The sequence below is a fragment of the Onychomys torridus genome, chromosome 15 (genome assembly GCF_903995425.1).
Source record: "Onychomys torridus chromosome 15, mOncTor1.1, whole genome shotgun sequence".
NCBI classification, from domain to species: domain Eukaryota; kingdom Metazoa; phylum Chordata; class Mammalia; order Rodentia; family Cricetidae; genus Onychomys; species Onychomys torridus.
Genome location: NC_050457.1, coordinates 16,189,687 through 16,208,695, shown reverse-complemented (window position 1 = coordinate 16,208,695; position 19,009 = coordinate 16,189,687).

Below are 19,009 nucleotides of genomic sequence, written 5' to 3'. Positions count from 1 at the left end.
TGGCACTGTGAGAGGCCAGGAGAGACCATTGGTGAAGGTGCAGCCTCAGTAGCAGTTGAAGGCCCAGGATTGAAGGGGTCATGCCAAGAAGTTGGGGCTTGGCACCATGAAGAGAGCCTATAAGAAGCTTATTGGTGAAAGTGCAGCCTCGTTGGAGCAGAGACCCCAGTGTTTTGGAGATGACAGTACCATGGGACGACCACCAAGAACAGCAGCAGCAGTGGAGTGGAGCCAGCCAGAGCCTAGATGACAAGCTGTGTGTGCTGCAGAGGGTGGAGCTGGAGAAGTGACCCAAGTCCTTTGGAGGAGCCCAGAAGATTGTGAGTGAGTCACAGACATTGGACATTGATTTATTTACACTGTTGAGTTTGGTTTTCCTTTGTTCAGATTGTGACTGTGCCCTGGTTCTTCCCTCTTGAAGTAAAAAAATTATTTAATTCATTTTTGATTTTACATGAACCCACAGTTGAGAGACTTTAATTTTTTTTTTTCTAAGACAGGGTCTCACTATGTAGCCCTGGCTGCCCTCACAGGCCTACCTCTGCCTCTTGAGTGCTAGAATTAAAGGGATGTGCCACCACACCTGGTTGAAGTAATTTAAATTAAAAAATTTTGGAGTTTTACAGGGATTTGGATTTTAAAAGAGAATGTATATTTTTAGAGACAACTTTTAAAGTGTTTGAATTTGTAAGACTATGGAACTTTCTGAGTTTGTAAAATGTTTTATATTGGGGTATTTATATTAATGTCTGATCTTGGGGATGAACAAGAAAGGAAAGGTTGTGGCCTTCCAGTGATGTGTGTCAGGTTGACAAGAGGTCAATTGTGCTGGATTGTTTCCTGTCAACCTGATACAAGCTAAAGTCATCAGAGAGGAGGGAGCCTCAAATAAGAAAACGCCTCCATGAGATCAGGCTGTGGGCAAGCCTGTGAGGCATTTCTTAAATTAGTAGTTGATGTGGAGAGGGTCCAGCCATTGTGGGTGTTGCTAGCCCTGGCTAGGTAGTTCTGGGTTCTAAAAGAAAGCAGGCAGAGCAGGCCATGGGGAGCAAGCCAGTAAGCAGCACTCCTCCATGGCCTCTGCATCAACTCCTGCCTCCAGGTTCCTGCCCTGTTTGAGTTCCTATCCTGACTTCCTTCAGTGATGCTCTGATCTTTCAGTGATGTGGAAGCATAAGCCAAATAATCCCTTTCTCCCAAATTCGCTTTAGTCATGGTGCTTCATCCCAGCAACAGAAGCCCTAACTAAGACAATGACCAAGATAGATGTATACATATATGAAATTCAAAAGGAATTAAAAAAAAAAAGACTCCAGATATCCATAGGAAAAAGAAAGGAAAAGCCTTTATTTTACCCCATATATAGCGATCAACTCAAAGCATGTTAAATACTTAAATGAGAAACTTGAAATGCTAAATTCCTAGAAGAGAGCTGAGCATGTAGCTCAGTGGTAAAATACTTGCCTGTCATGCATGATGCAGTAGCACACAGAGCAAAACCTCTTAGAAGGAAAGATCCAGTTGCCGAGTGTGAGTAACTCTCAGTGCTCAGCTTAGGACAAGTCATCTGTGTAAACTACGCCCCTCCCCGCTATCCAAGGCTCGGGAAACATCACTGAAGAGGCTGTCGGGGGGAAAATGTAGGAAACTAGAAGATGTGGAGGACAGCTGTGAAATGCTGTCCGCTTGACATAGTATGGCTATTGGACACATGTTCCTACAGCAGCTGTGTTACCTGCACAAGATGTATGTAAGATTATGCCTGCCAGAATTCCAGCAAAGGGCTGGAATTAGCAGAAGGGCTCTTGTCATTTGGAGGCTGTTGAGGGTGAATCACTCTTTTTTGGAGACTGAGCATCTGGTAGACATCCTATGCCCTAGTGGATGGTGCCCCACCCATACACATGTGGCCAACACTACCTGGGCTCAGGAGATTACTACTAATAGAAAGAGAACATGCAATTGGGAGGCAGATGGGTAGGGGGCACTAAAAAGAGTTGGAGGAAGTAGTAGATGGATATGACAAAAATGCAATTTGTGCAATTTTCAAAGAATAAATAAATATCTATTATTTATTTGTTGAGACAGGATCTTACTGTGTAGCCCTGGCTGGCCTCAAACTCACAGAGATCTTCCTGCCTCTGCCTGGGTGCTGGGATTAAAGTCATGCACAACTATGCCTACATTTTTAAAATAAAAAAAAATATTTTGAAAGAAAACATCCCACAATCCCACTTTGGAGTATATAGCCAAACCAAATGATTAAAAATGTCATAAAACTACAAGCACCCCATGCTCATGGCAACACTGTTCACAACACCAAGGCATGGAAACAACTTAAGAGTATATGGCTCATGAAGGAATAAAATGTACACACAATGGAGTGCTATTCCGCATCAAAAGAAACGAATCCATGCAATGTAACAGTATTGATGTAAATATAGGACAATATGATGAGTGAAGTAAGTCAGCTTCCCAAACACAAACCCTGTACCGTTTCATGTACAGGTGGAACCTAAAATTCAAACTGTCCAAACTGTGTTGGAAGATATGAACGAAACAAGACATGGCAGTTCTCATATGGAATCCCAACATTTGGGAGATGGAAGTAGGTCAGAAGTTCAAAGCCATCCTTGGCTATGTGGTAAGTTTGAGGCCAACCTGGGCTAGGTAACAACACCCTGACTCAAAAAAATTAACAGATAAGGGGTTGGGGATTTAGCTCAGTGGTAGAGCACTTGCCTAGCAAGCGCAAGGCCCTGGGTTCGATCCTCAGCTCTGAAAACAAAAACGAAAACAAAACAAACAACCCCCCAAAAAAATTAACAGACAAAAAAAAAAACCCAAAAAATAAAAAACCCAAATCATGAAAGTTTTGGAAACCCAGTGTGGTACAATGGTTCTATTGGATGTGCTATTAATTTATTTGTTATATAAAATATATTTATATCAAATCAGGTTGTATACCCAATTTTAAGTTTTGTGTGTGTGCATGTTTGTATGTATGTTGTTGCACATATGGAGGTCAGACGACAGCCTGAGAGAGTCAGTTCTCTTATTCCAGCATGTGGGTCCCAGGAATTGAACTCAGGACATCAGGCTTAGTGGCAAACTCCTTTACCTGTTGATTCACCTCATTACATGATCTCTATAGGCAAATAAAGTATATATTAAATATTTGTACTGCTCTGGAGATATAGCTCAGTTTGTCCAGTTGGTAGAGTGCCTGCCTCTCATGCAGGAAGCCCCAGCAGCATGTACACTAGGTGTGGTAAGACACACTTATAATCCCAGCACTCAGGAGGTGGGGGCAGGCGGACCAGGAGTCCAACATCGTCCTCAGCTATATGTGGTATTTGAGGCTACAGGAGACCCTGTCTCAAAACAAAACTAAACTAAACAATTATTTGCTGCTGCTGAATCTAGGCCTTATAGGCAACACTCTATTGCTTCAGCCACAGCCGTGTGTGTGTGTGTGTGTGTGTGTGTGTGTGTGTGTGTGTGTGTGTGTACATGCATGTGCAGCATGTGCATGTGGGCACATGTGTGTGTTTAAAGAAAGACTGGAATATTTATAACAAACAGAAGACTGGAGTGAGTGCCATGAGCCAAATAGCATTGTCAAAAATTTCCAAAACATAGCAAGTACTCTCACAAAGAAAATGGAATTCAGGTTCTGAGGCGCCGTGCTGTGCGGCTGAAGTTGCTGGCAGGTGACCAGGTTTGGAAGGTAAAGGCAGATGATGGATGTTTCACAAAAGCAGGCCAGTTCCAACCCCGACTGGAAGTCGAGTTGATAGCTCAGCACAGACTAGAAACAGAAGTTCAACGCAATCTTGCTCACTGTGTTAAGCCAAAACTTTGCTGGAAAATGAACACAAAACATTGGAAAGACTGATATCCTTTGTAAACTCCTCAGCAGAAAGTCAACACTCTTTCAATAAAGCTCTCTTAGGAAGAATTAAAAAAAAAAAAAAAAAAAAAGGAAAAGAAGAAGAATCAGAAATTCCAGCTGGAGAAAAAAAAAAAAATCCTGCACTCATGGACTTCAGAGTGGAGGGTGAGGCACAGAAAACAGATTGTCGCCAGATTTCCCTTCCTGTTAAGCAAGGTCATCATGAGAGCAGGCTGGTTTGAGCAGACTGAAAAATGGGCTCCAGCCAGTGGGAAGGTCCAAGTTGCTGACCTGAGACAGACTCACATGCCTCAAAAGTCAGCACCTTCTAAAAAACACAGGGAATGTCACCAAATTCCAGGAAGACCACAATAAACCTTTCTGAGAGGCTTACTGTGTCGAGGTTGCTGGTTGGCCTGGCCTTTGAAACTGGTGGAAGCCTCTGTGGTTACTGATATGGTCTTTCCCGGGTGTGTGTGTGTGTGTGTGTGTGTGTGTGTGTGTGTGTCTTATTGTCTTTGTGAAAATATGAGCTGAAGTAAGCCAGTATCCCTGGATGGTCTTATGCCTAGTCCTAGGTGGCCATTTAAATAAAGTACTCTAAACACACTATTTTCTTCTCCTCTTCCTTTTTCTCCTTCCTCCTCCTGCTTCCTCTTCCTCTACCTTATCTGATCTGAGACAGAGTCTCACACTATAGCCTGGCTTGACTCTGAACTCATGACAATCTATTTCTTATATGAGGATGATTCATCAACAGACTTTGCTTGGGCAACTCACCAACATTTATTCATCCATACCACAAAAGGTATATAGTAAATGTCTTTTGTGAGTCATGAATTTAATAAGTTTTGAGAAAGAACAGGAAACAAGACAAAATGTTGCCTTTGTGGAGTTCACACTCTAATAGAGCAGTGGTTCTCAACCTTCCCAATGCTGTGACCCTTTAATACAGTTTCTCATGTTGTGGTGACCCCTGACCATAAAATTGTTTTTGTTGTTACTTCATAACTGTAGCTTTGCTAATGTTATGAATCATAATGTAAACGTCAGAAGTGCAGACTATCAGATACGTGACTTCTGGGTCACAACCCGCATAGAACTGCTTTGACAGAAGGAACAACGTAATAAACCCACCAAAGCAGTGCAGGACTGTAATCCCATACACCAGAAGCTGAGGCAGGACGATCATGAATTCATGGCCAGCCTGGGCTGTGTAGTGAGACCCTGATTCTGATAATAATAGTAATAATAATAATGAAAAGAAATGGACAATAACTATAATTTTGGTGGGATAGGGTTGGACAGTAACTATAATTTTGGTGGGATAAGGATTGGAGAAAGCAAATGAGAAAAAATAAGCTATGTTTTCATGTGTGTGAGGGGATAACGTTTCTAATGTCTCAGATATTGGGCAAGAGGGTAGGTTGGAAGGTAACCAGACACTAATGTACCTTATGTCCCATCTCATCAAAGACTTGGAGATTCAGTATATTTTTTATACTGTGATCTGTGGAGTCCTTACTACAGTGTATCAGGATAGTAAATTGTTATTTGCCACAGCCGGGATGCTGAATGTCCTCCAAAGTCCCATGGGGCAAAGGTCTGGGTTTAAGGAGGCGGCTACTCAGAGGCGGTGTAAAAGTCTGAGAAGGTGTAGCCTAGAGCACTAGCAGGTGGTCCTTGGGTCACCAGGGATATGTATGTTTATATATGTGTGTTGTGTATACATGTGCACATATGCATGTGTGTGTGCTTGTTAGTGTGCATGCACAATATGTGTATGTATTTGTGCTCATCCTCAGAAGCTAGAAGCATCTGATCCTCCTGGAGCTTCAGGGTCAAACAGTAAGTAGTAAGCCCCGTGAGTCTTGTATAATATTGTACATATTACTGTCCAGGGGCTCAGGAGAGAGACTACGAACAGCAAGGACTATTTTGGGGAAAAGAGAATCTCAGCACACCGAGCTCTTTAGTCCATTTGCTTTAATTCATCTGGAATAACATCCTATTTACACAGTTTCAGTTCTGTTCTCGTGCCTAGCTCCTTTCTTGCCTGATTTCTCTCTGTATTTATCTACTGCTCCCTCTAAGGTCTATTTTAATTCTCTTGTCTTAATTCTGCTTCATCTAGGTCCTTTTCATCTTGTTCTTACCCAGCTAGTACTTCCCCATCTGACTCTTCCTCATCTTCCATCTCGTCTACTGTTCTCTCTGGACAAAATCCTCCTCATCCTTTTCTGTTCTTCATCTCTTAGTTATCCCCAAGTCTCTAAGGAGTCCAGTTATAAACCCAAGCAATAGCAATCCCCAGCAAGGTCACCAGGCTTGAATTCTACGGGGCCACAAAGATAGGTAAGAATTTTCCTCAGGCAGTGACCACCAGGCTTCCACGGTCAAATGAAGGGGTGATAAGAATCACACAGAGGGGCAGTAATTGTTAATTATCATTTGCCACCCAAAAGGAAAGTGACTAATGAGTTAACTAAAGGCTAAATTTGGTAATATCTAAGAAGAGGGAGCTTATGTGCTCAACTATAATCTTAAATGTGATTGGTAGAAAATGTTAAGAATCTATAAGTTTCTAGGTCAATGGGAGAAAGTAAAACTGTCTTCTTTTTTCCTGTGGCTCCTATCTGTTCAAGCTATTTGCTGTTTTTCTGCAGGGTGGGGGAAAGTGTACAGTTGCTAGGCAACCTGTGTACAGCTAGATGCTTCTGGTGATAGTTAAAGGGAGATCTGGAACTAGAGGTAAGATTTGGGAAAGGAGGTAGTTAAGCTTAATTAGCACTTCTGCCAGGCCTTCTCAAATGGATAGTCTGGACGCTTAAGTCTGTTCTTAGAGAGTACAGAGGGATCTCTGCTAAGATACTTTCCTCCTTCTGGGGATGGACCTGGCCGGATGCTGCCAATGATGATAATTACAGGGAGGCTTGAACTGGGGTTCTGGCTGTGCACAGCTGTCAGTGCAGGTTATCTAAATATTCTTTCAGTAGAGGGGAAATGGGGCCCAATAAATGATGGAAAAGCTACAATAGCACACAAGAAACTCATAGCAGGAAATGGCTGGTAATCAAAAGCCAAATATCACCAAGGCTCCTTGAGCCTCAGCTTGACCTCTGGAAGGAAGGCCCTTGACTTCTTCCAGGTATTAGCTTTGTCATAATCAGCTGAAATCCTACTCTGTATATTTTTGTGGCTTGCAGCACATGATGTGTGTGCTGAGAACCAAATTATTTGGATCCTCTGGAAGAACAATATGTTCTCTTAATTACTGAGCCATCTGTGCAGAGCCTGAAGTGGGCAAGTTCTTTAAATGGATCATGAACCCCGCCCCTTCCTTTCTTTGCTTGTGTGCTGTGTGTTCCCCACCATTGCCCTTGGCACTCACATGAGAAACTTAAGAGCAACGGCTTTTCCTGAGAGCCACAGTCTCTCTCTCCCCCACCCCCTTCTATTTTTGGTTTTTATGACAGAGTTTCTCTGTGTAGCCCTGGCTGTCCTGGAACTCACTCTGTAGACCAGGGTGGCTTCTAACTCAGAAATCTGCCTGCCTCTGCCTCCCAAGTGGAATTAAAGGAATTCGCCATTACTATCCAGCCTCACACATTGGACTTTCTCACTTGGTCCTTCTAAATATTCTGTGAACCAAAGACTAATGGTATTTCGGATGTTTTGTTGTTGTTCTTGTTTTATTTTTATTTTATTTTATGCATGAGTGTTCTGCCTGCATGACAGAAGAGGGCACCAGATCCCACTAGGGATGGTTGCGAGACACCATGTGGGTGCTGGGAATTGAACTCAGAAACTCTGGAGGAGCAGTCAGTGCTCTTAACTGCTGGGCCATCTCTCCAGCCAGGTGTTTCAGTTTTACCAATGAGAAATTGAGTCACAGGACAGATAACTCACTATTCCCAAGGCTCCAGTGTAACAAGCAGCATGACAGGCCTGAGATCCCATTAAATTCTAAGGCTGAATTGTATCCATTTTAAACTGATAGTAATGCAAAAAGACCTCACTGTTTTCTCGCTTTCTTTTGACCTGTTTAATAGTATACTCGATGCTTTGGGGAAGAGATCACTAGTTTTAAATTCTATATAGGTTTGTAGGAAGTCATTTGTGAGTTTAGGAATTGAACAATCTTGTTTGCCTTTTCTATTGTTCCTTTTTTTATTCTATCTCCATATCATTATCTATCTATCTATCTATCTATCTATCTATCTATCTATCTATCTATCTATCATTCCCTCTCTCTCTCTCTCCAGTAGGAGCCCTCCATTCTCCTTCATTTAGACTGTCTGGGAGCCCATGAAACGAAATGAAGCTCCAGTCTTAGATTACTTTTCTACATGGACTAAAGCAGTCATTTTGGCAGTACATTGGAAGAAGCAAGATGCCCATCACAAACTTTCTGTTGAAGGTTCTCCACTCTCTCACTACATACCCTCTGTTCTAAAAGGCAGCTTCAGATACATTTTTATGACTAACTACAGTTATGCCAAATTTGATAGGCTCTCCCCATGTCTGCTTCCTGAAAAACATAGAATCATATATATCGATCGTCTGTTTTATCTTACAAGGTTTGTATAAGACAGACAGACAGACAAAACAAGGTTTTGGGTTTTGTTGTTGCTGCTCTTGTTGTTGTTGTTTTTGGTTTTTCGAGACAGGGTTTCTCTGTAGCTTTGGAGCCTGTCCTGGACTAGCTCTGTAGACCAGGCTGGCCTCTAACTCACAGAGATCCACCTGCCTCTGCCTCCCAAGTGCTGGAATTACAGGAGTGCGCCACCACCACCCAGCTGCTGCTCTTGTTTTTACCCAAACCATATCTTGGAAAAGTCAGGATGAAATGCCATTTCACAGAGAAATGGCAGAAGCAGGCAGACTTTGTTTCCAAAGAACGTGAGTTTTGTTTGTTTGTTTTTGTTTTTTTTTCAGACAGGGTTTCTCTGTGTAGCTTTGCGCCTTTCCTGGATCTCACTCTATAAACCAGGCTGGCCTCGAACTCACAGAGATCCACCTGCCTCTGACTCCTGAGTGCTGCGACACCACCGCCCGGCTGGCCAGAACGTGAGTTTTATGATGTGCATATAGAAATTAGATGTTCAGATGGTTCCTTGGAATATCTAGAAGGTCAGGTCTAAGCAAGAGTCAAGGCATGATTCCTCCCAAGGCAAACTGCCTGCAGTTAAGCTGTAGAATTAAATACATGCTCCAAAACACAATGGTGGAGAGACAGAAGGAAGGAAGGAAGGAAGGAGAAAGGAATGAGTTCCATTCAAGCCCAAGGCTTAGGGCTCAGTTCTCACACTGAGTTCTTACCCATCTGTGTTTGTAAGCAGCACAGTCCCCACAGTGCAGGGTGGAAGGGTGCAGTTGGTGGTGGGGGAACCCTTAAACACAGTCCCCACAGTGCAGGGTGGAGGAACCCTTTAAAAGGCAGCCTGACCAAAGGGAAAAATGATGGGGGACTGGGTTCTGGTCATGGAAGAAGGGCATTGAAGGCAGGGCTGCAGAGAGGTGCAGGAAAGAGAAAGGTTGGGATTGGTTGGATCCAGGGAGTGATGGACATGGGGAGGAGGGAGTGATGGACATGGGGAGGAGGGAGTGATGGACCTGGGGAGGAGGGAGTGATGGACATGGGGAGGAGGGAGTGATGGACATGGGGAGGAGGGGAGTGATGGACATGGGGAGGAGGGAGTGATGGACATGGGGAGGAGGGAGTGATGGACATGGGGAGGAGGGGAGTGCTGGACATGGGGAGGAGGGAGTGATGGACATGGGGAGGAGGGAGTGATGGACATGGGGAGGAGGGGAGTGAAAGACATTCCCAGATTTCCCATTTTCAGAGATCCTTATCCAGCTCCAGAGAAGCTGCAGCTGTTTTGAATTCAGGTTCAGACCTTGTTTCAAGCTCCCAGCACAGGTTCTCAGTTAGCTACTCAATATCATAAATTTGGGAATTCAAAACTCCTCACCAACTGGGAGTGGCTGGGCACACATAATCTGAGCACTTGAGAGGATGAGGAAGGAGGATCTCAAGTTCAAGGTTAGCCAAGGCTTTTCAATGAGACTTTTAAAAACACCCAAGGGCACTTAGCACGTCAAAGCCCTGAGTTGGATGTGCAGCGCTATTAAAAACTAAAACCAAATTAGGAGGAGGAATGTCACCACGTGCTCCTAAGTCACAAACTGCCCTACCTCTCCATGTGTCTTCCTTGGTTTCTGCTCCCTTAGCTGGCCCCTTGACTATTTAACTAGCAAATACTGTCCTGCTGCGAATGCCCTGCCCAACCCCTCCCTTCCCTGCAGGGAATAAAACTACCAGACCAGAACTGCTGTAAAAAGACTTGAAGAATACATGCTGCAAGAGAGACACTGGGCTAATCCTTAGACAGATAAGATAGACGGACAGACAGACAATTAGGGGAGAGAGAGAGAAAGAGAGAGAGAGAGAGAGAGAGAGAGAGAGAGAAGGAGGGAGGGGTAGAGGGAAGGAAGAAGGGAGAGAGATGGATGGGTGATAGAACGTCGCCATCGCAGAGATGGTGACTCTTTTATAACAGTAGGCAGTTCTTGCTCATATCTCCTGTCTCCTTGGTGTGCTGTCCATTTCTGAAGCAGTAAGTGGGCATCTCACGATCTTGTTAAGTAGTACATTTAAACTTTTTATTACGTTTACTGAGTGTGTGTGTGTGTGTCTATGTGTGTGTGTCAGTGTGTATGTGTGTCTGTGCGTATGCATGTGTCTGTGTGTCTCTCTGTGTGTGCATGTGTTTGTATCTGTGTGGGTCTCTATGCACGAGCGTGTGTATGTGTGTGTGTGTGTGTGTGTGTGTATGCATGTGTCTGTGTATCTATGTGTGTTTCTGTCCGTGTGTGTGTGTGTGTGTGTGTGTGTGTGTGTGTGTGTGTGTGTGTGTGTGTATCTCTGGTGTGTGGAACTCAGAGGACAACTGTCCAGAGTCAGTTCTGTCCTCCCATCATGGGAGTCCCAGCTTGGTCCTCGTAAGCACTGAGCCATCACACACGCCCAGGTGGTAAATTTTATAGCAACAATTAATTGTCCTTGAGACTAGCCATTTGGGGGAGGCTCTGTGCATGAGTCATGAGGAGTTCGGCTTTGAATGTGTGACTGAGATGTCACAAGTCTCTGGGCCAGACTCCAAATGCTCAGTCTGTGATAACGTGTGAGTGGTCTGCTTCAATTCTGGATAACGTGTGAGTGGTCTGCTTCAATTCTGGATAACGTGTGAGCAGCCTGCTTCAATTCTGGATAACGTGTGAGCGGCCTGCTTCAATTCTGGCCTCTCTTGTCTCTACACAGATTCAAGTGTTGCTTCTAGAGGAAGTTTCTGTGGCTGCTTTCTCAGGAATCTCTGCTGCGCTGCTCTCTGCACTCTCCAGGCTTGTTTGCCAACAGGCATGTCAAAGGAGCCAGTCCCAGCGATGCTGAGAAGTTGCTCTTCCTGTAGAACCCCTAGGTGTTTAAAATGCTCCTTTAGACTTTTGCGCATGGAGCCTGCCTCCCCCTTGACTCAGGCAAGGCAAGGGACCCAGATACTTGTGGGTTATGACTACCTGTAACTTTGTCAAGACCTGTAGAACTGACATCCCTGAGCCCTTAAAAATTGTGACTGAGAAACCTAGACCACCGGAAACTCCCAGGGATATACAAGGGTGGCCCCAGCTAAGACTCCTAGCAATGGGGGGTACAGAGCCTGAACCGGCCATCTCCTGTTACTAGGCAAGGCTTCCAGTGGAAGGGACTGTGACACCAACCCAGCCACAAACCTTCAACATACAGTTTGTCCTGCCTACAAGATGTGCTGGGGTGAAGATGACACAGAAATTGTGGGAGTGGCCAGCTGATGCCTGGCCCAGCTGGAGAGCCGTGTAATGAGAGGGAGCTCACTGCTGAGGGCCAGGACCCAGAGGCAGGATACTCTGGAGACCTAGGATAGAACTAAACATGACTGGCAGAAAAAATAATAAAATAAAATAAAAAAAAGTCGATGAAATGATTCCTAATAATCTGCTATGCTCATAGATTGGTGCCTAACCTAACTGTCATCAGAAAGGCTTCATCTAGCAATTGATGGAAACAGATGAAGACCCACAGCCAAACATTAGGCAGAACTTGGGGAACCCTATGGAAGATGGAGAGGAAGGACTGTAGGAACCAGTGAGGTCAAGGGCACCACAAGAAAACTCACAGAATCAACAAATCTGGGCTCACTGGGGCTCACAGAAACTACTAATCCTGCATGGGACCTACCAAAGCCCTCTGCATATATGTGAGAGTTGTATAACCTGATCCTCTTGTGGCACTCCTAACAGTGGGAGCAGGGACTGTCTCTGATTCTGTTGCCTGCTTTTGGGACCCATTCCTCCTCCCAGATTGTCTCAGCCAGCCTTAATAGGAGAAGAGGTGCCCAGTCTCTCTGCAACTTGATATTCCATGGCTGGCTGATATCCATGGGAAACCTGCCTGTATCTGGAGAGAAACCAAGGAGAAGTGGCTGGGGGTCGGGGGAAGAGGAGGGAGGGGAAACTTTGGTTGGGATGTAAAAACAAAACAAAAAGAACCCCAAAAAACAAAATTGGGACTGTGGATGAGAACATTTCTGAGATTGCACACATCTAGAGGTAGTCTTTCTGCTTCTCTTTGCTTCTGTCCCTTTCTTTCCGACCCCCTTGGCCACAGTTTAGAATTTTTAGATTTATAGCACCACCTAGTGGTAAACAGAAGCCCTCTTGAGGAAAGGTTCAGACAAATGTCCAACTACATCTATCTCATAATTTTTTTAAAATAAAAATTTCAATTTTCAGGTGAATTATTTTATAATATGGCCATATACAAGTGCATGATTACATTTGAAGGCACAATATAAGTCAAGATGTTAAAATGATATCTTGCAAGATAACCCAATGGTTGAGAATGCTTGCAGAGGACCCAAGTTTGGTTTCCAGCACCCACAGGGCAACGCATCACCAAGGATAACCCCAGTTCCAGGGCGTCTAATGCCTTGCTCTGGTTTCCATGTGCAGACGGAGGGTGCCCTCTTCATATGTGCAGACATGTATTCAGGCAGAACACTGTGGGAGCCCGTTTTCAGGTTCCTCGTGGCTTTACCCAGCAGGTCCGCAGAGAGGATGATTAGGACCACAGGCCTGAGTGCAGGTATCTGATATGGTCTGCACTTGGCTGTGCTGGGTGGGGGAGGAGGTCTTTTGCTCTACCCCTTGGCGTCTCTATAAATACCCTGGGGCAGAGACAGTCAGGGCCCTTTGGAAAAGGTTCCAGGCCCTCTCCACACTATAAATTCTTCTAATATTTCCTGCTGCTTACACTCAAGAAAACTCTGGAGAGCTGTGGGGTTGGTGGGTAAACGCCCCGCAGAATGGCGCCATGAACAGGAACAAAACCAAAAAGGGACTAAAGACAAATGAACAGGGACTAAAGACAAAGGAAAATAATAGTTTTATTACAGAGTTTTTGGCAAAAGTGTGAGTCGGCCCTGCCAGTGGAAAGTGGCATGCCAGTATTATGGAATATACATATATATTATTTAGGGGCAGGGGTTTTATCCTCGAGAGAAAAGGAAAAATGGACTGGAAGGATGTCTGATGCAGCAGTGCAAAATTCTCTGTCAAAATTTTCTATCTTCTATCCCTTTTTCAATTTCTATCTGTGAAGAATATGTATAAGGTATAGTGTAGTAATATAGTGTAGGAAAAACTTAAAAGTGTAAGATCGTGTAAAAAATATAAGGCAACTAGACAGAAAAACTTCAGTTTTCTAACTTTGGGGCCTATGAACACAAACTGGGGAAAAAATCTTTCTTTGAGCTTATGGGGAAGAAAAAGTTTCCTAGGGAAGCTTTTGATCTGGGGACAGCTGAAATGCTGAGTCCAAGCGGCAGGAGAAAATGACTTATCCCTGAGGCAAAAATGTGGGTATAAAATGCCAAAAAGTTGGTCTTTCTCTCTTGGAGAAAAAAAAATCTTAAACTAAAGCTTTTCTTGAAAAATTTAGGGAAAACTATAAAAAGCCTTAATCTTAAACTAAAAGCTCTCTGAAACTTAAAAACTAAAGCCTTTAACTTTCTCTCTCAGAAGGACAAAAATTAGAATCACCTGAAGATTTTAGTATGGGGACCACCTGTGATTAGCTTGAAGGGAAAACAAACCTCTTAAGACAGCAAAACCCCTCCAAGTTCTCTTTCAAGCTTTAAAAATCCTCCCTGCAATGCAGGAGACAGGGATGGAGTTCCTAAAAGGCTCTCTTCTAAGCTCTGTTTCTTGAAGCTAGTCAAAGTCCCCTGAGGAAAACACTTGGGAGAGTGTGGGTAAAGAGCTACAGAGAGCCCAAAAGGGCAGGAAACTTTACCTGAAAAAAGCAAAAAAGCCAAGCTTTTCAGTTACAGCAGAGCTGAGGCAATAAGGGTTTTGTTAATGAGTGAGCTGTGAAAAGATGCTCCTAATCTTCCTAAAGCAAAGATCCCCTGAAGTAATGCAATCTCTGTTAGCATTGTATCCTCGCTTCAGACCAAAAACCCAGAGGCGACTGGCCAGCATCTCTGAGTTGAAATGCATTTCGGGGATACTAGGGTTCCTGCAGTTGTAAACTTCCTGGAGCACAGAGCTGAGGCAGGAAGGTGCAGGACCCACGGGAAGATGCTAATGAACAAACACAGCTAAAGCCGGTGGGAACAGCACAGTTGTCTGCTTTCCTACAAATCCCGGATTGATAGGTCCACAGCTGCAAAAGGAAATCTGAGAAAAGCTTTCCTATCAGAGGAAGGACCTTTCTGGGAAAGCAGTGAAGCTGAACTGTGTCTGAAGCAGTTGTGCTGCTGAGTCAGAAGCTGTCTGGGGAAAGAGCCCAGCCTGGGCAGAACAGAACTATCCAGGAGAAAAGCTTTCTTTTCTTTCAGAGAAAGCATCTCTTTGAGAAAAGCTTTGTTTCAACTGCCTCCCGGTGAAATGAGGGAGTGTAGCCCTGAGGGGTGATTGCCTCTGGCCTAATCTCTGTCCTTGAGCACCCAGACAAGCAAACACAACCCACTGGGGGACTGGGCCAGGTGAAGGCCTGATGAGGCAAAACACCTGTCCTAATGGGAGTTTAGAAATGGCAAAAACCTCTCTTGTTAGGTTTTCAGTCTGTACGCAAACCACACAGACCCTGAAAACAAAAACGGACTAAAGCCCTACCTTCAGTAGCAGGGAAAGGCACCACTGTAGTGTGGGAAACTTTCTGGGGCAGAGGGGATAAACTGAGACCAAACTGGGAACTGTCTCTCTGAAGAAACGGAGAAGGGACAGATTCCTCTCCAGAAAATGCATGACCTGACAAAGCTGCTAGAATTGGAGGCAGATTTGGAGGGGAGAAAAAAAAGCCCCTACCTCCAAAGGCAGCTAGCAGAGGAACAGAGCAGCCTGAGATATCTGAAGCTCTGCATCTGGGGGAAAGGAACAAGCAAAATGAGAATAAAATCAGTGGGAGAAAATGTCTCTGAAGGAGCTATGGGAAAGTTGTTGTAAATGTTTTTGTTTTTCACTGACTGGCTAAGGCAAACACAAGCCCCAAGGAAAGTTGCTATGAGGAATGCCAACCTCACTGCCAGCTAACCAGGCAGGCAGGAGCAGTTCTGATCCCAGGCGGTGTCTAATGAAGGAGAAACACCTTTAAAGCCTGCTGAGGAGAGAAAAGAAATCTCTCCGTGTTCCATAACTGAAAATTTAAAGCACTTGGTTCAAATCTCTTGTTGCAACAGTGCTCTGCCACTGAGCTAAATCCCCAACCCAAAAGCAAAAACTTCTAAAGCAAGTCCAGTTAAAGAGAACTGGAGGTTGACTCCCAGACCCAAAAAGAACTATGGGAAGAAATGAAGTCCATAAGCTAGCTCTCAACAGTGAGCTGATGAAGAAAAATGCATTCTGGGAAATGTAGGTTTTCAGCTAAAGATGGCAATACTGTCCAAAAACTGGCTTTTCAGCTCAGAATGAAGTTTCTTCCCAAAGCAATGCTAGAAAGCTTAATCTTACTTCTTGAGAACTCAGGACAAAAAAGCTACCTATAAGAGCAAACAAACCACTTTAAAATCCTTAAAACAAGGGAAAGCAGTTTATACACTGAACGTTGTCTTAGATATGAAGAAACTTATGGGAAAATAAAGTTCTTTGCCTTTTGAACAACAGCTGGCAATGAATGACTACTTTGCAAATCTAATGAGGGAGACAAGGAAACAGGCATTCAAAAAAGAAATGACTGCTTTATAGATTGGAAACAAACTTCAGAAAAACTGTCTTAAAAAAATAGTTGCTTCACCTGAAAGTTCCTTATAAGAAATCAATGCTAATATCACAGCTGCTAATAATGATAACATCAGGAGTTAAAGCTAATGAAGTGAAAAGACTAAATCCTGAAAATGCTTTTTCTCAGAGTAAGCTAATGAAGGATATGTTTCATGAAAGAACATCTATGTTCTGACTCCTTTGAATAGTAACAGTTTTGGTGAAAATATTGGAACTAACAACAATCAAGTCAAAATGTTTCAACAAATTCAAGACACTATTCACAAAAGAAAGCTGCCATGCTTTGTGGGCCATATTAGAGCTCACTCCAGTCTCCCTGGTCCTTTAGCTGAGGGTAATGCAATGGCTGATAAGTTAACAAAGACAGTAGCATTATCCCAAGTGGAAATGGCTCAACAGTCACATGCTCTTCATCATCAAAACAGCAAAAGCTTAAAGCAATTCAATCTTACCAAAGAAGCAGCTCGTCAAATAGTTAAATGATGTGGGATATGTCCAAAATATTTTCCTGTCTCTCACTTAGGGTAAACCCTCAAGGTCTTCTTCCTAATCATCTGTGGCAAATGGATGTTACACATATTGCAGAATTTGGCAAATTAAGATACGTACATATGACCATTGACACTTATTCAGGATTTTTAATAGCTAGTGCACAACCTGGGGAAGCTACAAAACTTGTAATTATGCACTGCTTGAAGTGTTTTTCATATATGGGTATACCAAAAATTATTAAAACTGATAATGGTTCTGGATATAGTAGTAAGACATTTTAACAATTTTGTACCTAGTGGGAAATCGGACATAAAACAAGTATTCCTTATAAGCCTCAGGGACAAGGTATTGTAGAAAGGGCTCATAGCAGTCTTAAAATACAACTTCAAAAAACAGAAATAAAAGAAGAAATTTACCATCAATCACCACATAATACATTAAACTATGCTCTTTTTGTTGTGAACTTTTTGAATATGGATGTCCGTGAGCAGTCTGCCACAGATAGATTTTGGCACAGTGGCATCCAAGCGACTTTTGCTCAAGTGACATGGAAAGATCCCTGCTCAGGATTATGGAAGGGTCTCGATCCTGTGTTAATATGTGGTCAAGGACATGATTGTGTTTTTTCACAAGAGGAGAATGAAGCTCCGTGGTTACCGAGCGTCTGGTAAGGAGCGTGGAGCTAAGGAGGGTCAGCTCCAATGACGGTCCTATAAAGGAACCGGAATGCAAGTGGCTGGATTAGTCTGAGGTTTTGTCACTGGTTGATGCAAACAGTGAGGAAATAGAGTTCAGAGCTGTTTGGCTGCATTTGGCTTTACTAGATCCTTTAGAAAAATACTTTATATGACCTAATAACTGTGCAGTATTTTGCAAAGAGCTTTACAGCAGCTAAATACGGTAATTTCGCCCTCAGGGTGAAGTGAAGTTTTTCAATAGAACAAACCAAAAGTACTGCTGCAATAGAAATGATTGTCTGAATTGAAGCACTTAGGGGAGCTATTCTGAATTTGAGTGAAGGGACAGCCTCTAGTTAAAAACCGTTTACAGCTGGCAGTGCATCTCTGCTGGTTCTGGTTCCAGACGGCTGAGAGAACTGGGCAACTTTGGGGTGTGGCTTCGTCCCGAGAATGTTACAGTCCCCTAGCAACAAGTATCACAACTCTATAATGACAACCCTTACTAAATCCCAGTGTTGTATAGCAAAGCTGACTATAAACTCTAAACTTTAGAAATAATGTATGTACTTCCTGTCTAGTTAGGAGTATTTCTATAGAGATCGTGAGGATAATTAAGAGTAAGTAGAGAAAGATGAAAATAAGATATGTGAGTTTGCAGAAATTATTCTGTCTTGTTAGATCTGTGTTAAGAAATCTTTAGGTGTTTGCTAAGTTAAATATATGCTAATGGTAGCCCTATATAAGTTTGTAAAATAGATCCATAGAGTTCCTTTAAGAATATAAGCTTGCAAGAAGTATCTAAGGTAGTCTTAAGACATGTAGTAATAAGCTTGTAAGAAGTAAAGATGCTAGTTGCAAATGTAAGTTTAAATAAGAAATAAGAAGATGGAATGAATATAAGAAGTATGTAAGAAGTAATAAATATATTTGCTAAAGTAGTTCTATAGTTTCCTTAAGGAGTATAAATAAGTAGATGTTATTATGTTATGTGTGAGTTTGTGAAAAAGTGTAAAAATTAAGTGTGAGTCTATTCTTAATGTATATGGTGAAAGAACCTGAGATACAGAAGGTAGTGTCCTAGTAGACTGCAGGACAGGCAGTCTGAGCAGTTTTCAAGAAGCTCCAGAAGCCGCCAAGAAGCTAAGAATGGCAGACACCAGAGCCAGCGCAACAAGGCATCCACAGCTGAGATCTGTGGGAAATCGATGCAACACAGAAAAACCTGAGCTAACAAAAAATGGTGCTGTTTAGAATACTGCTGTACCCCAAAAGGTCTCTGGCTTGAGAATCAAAGTTGCAGAGATGCTTGTTTGAACTAAAATTGTTAACTGCAAAAAGTTTTGGTTGTAAAACGTCTCTTTATATTTAGAAGTGAAAGTCTGATACCAGAATGTACCTCTTTTTGAACTTTTCAAACTAAAAAAAAAATGAGATAAAACTACAAAAAGATTTTGGTTATGGATTTCTTCATATTTGGAAGGTTAGTACCAGAATTTATTTGAATTCTGGGACTTAATGAAATGAACACTAGATTTCATTGCAATGGGACAATTTTGAGTTTACTTATAGTAATGATCTAAGAACTGTTTTGTGGAATTGGGTTAAAAATGGAACTATTTAA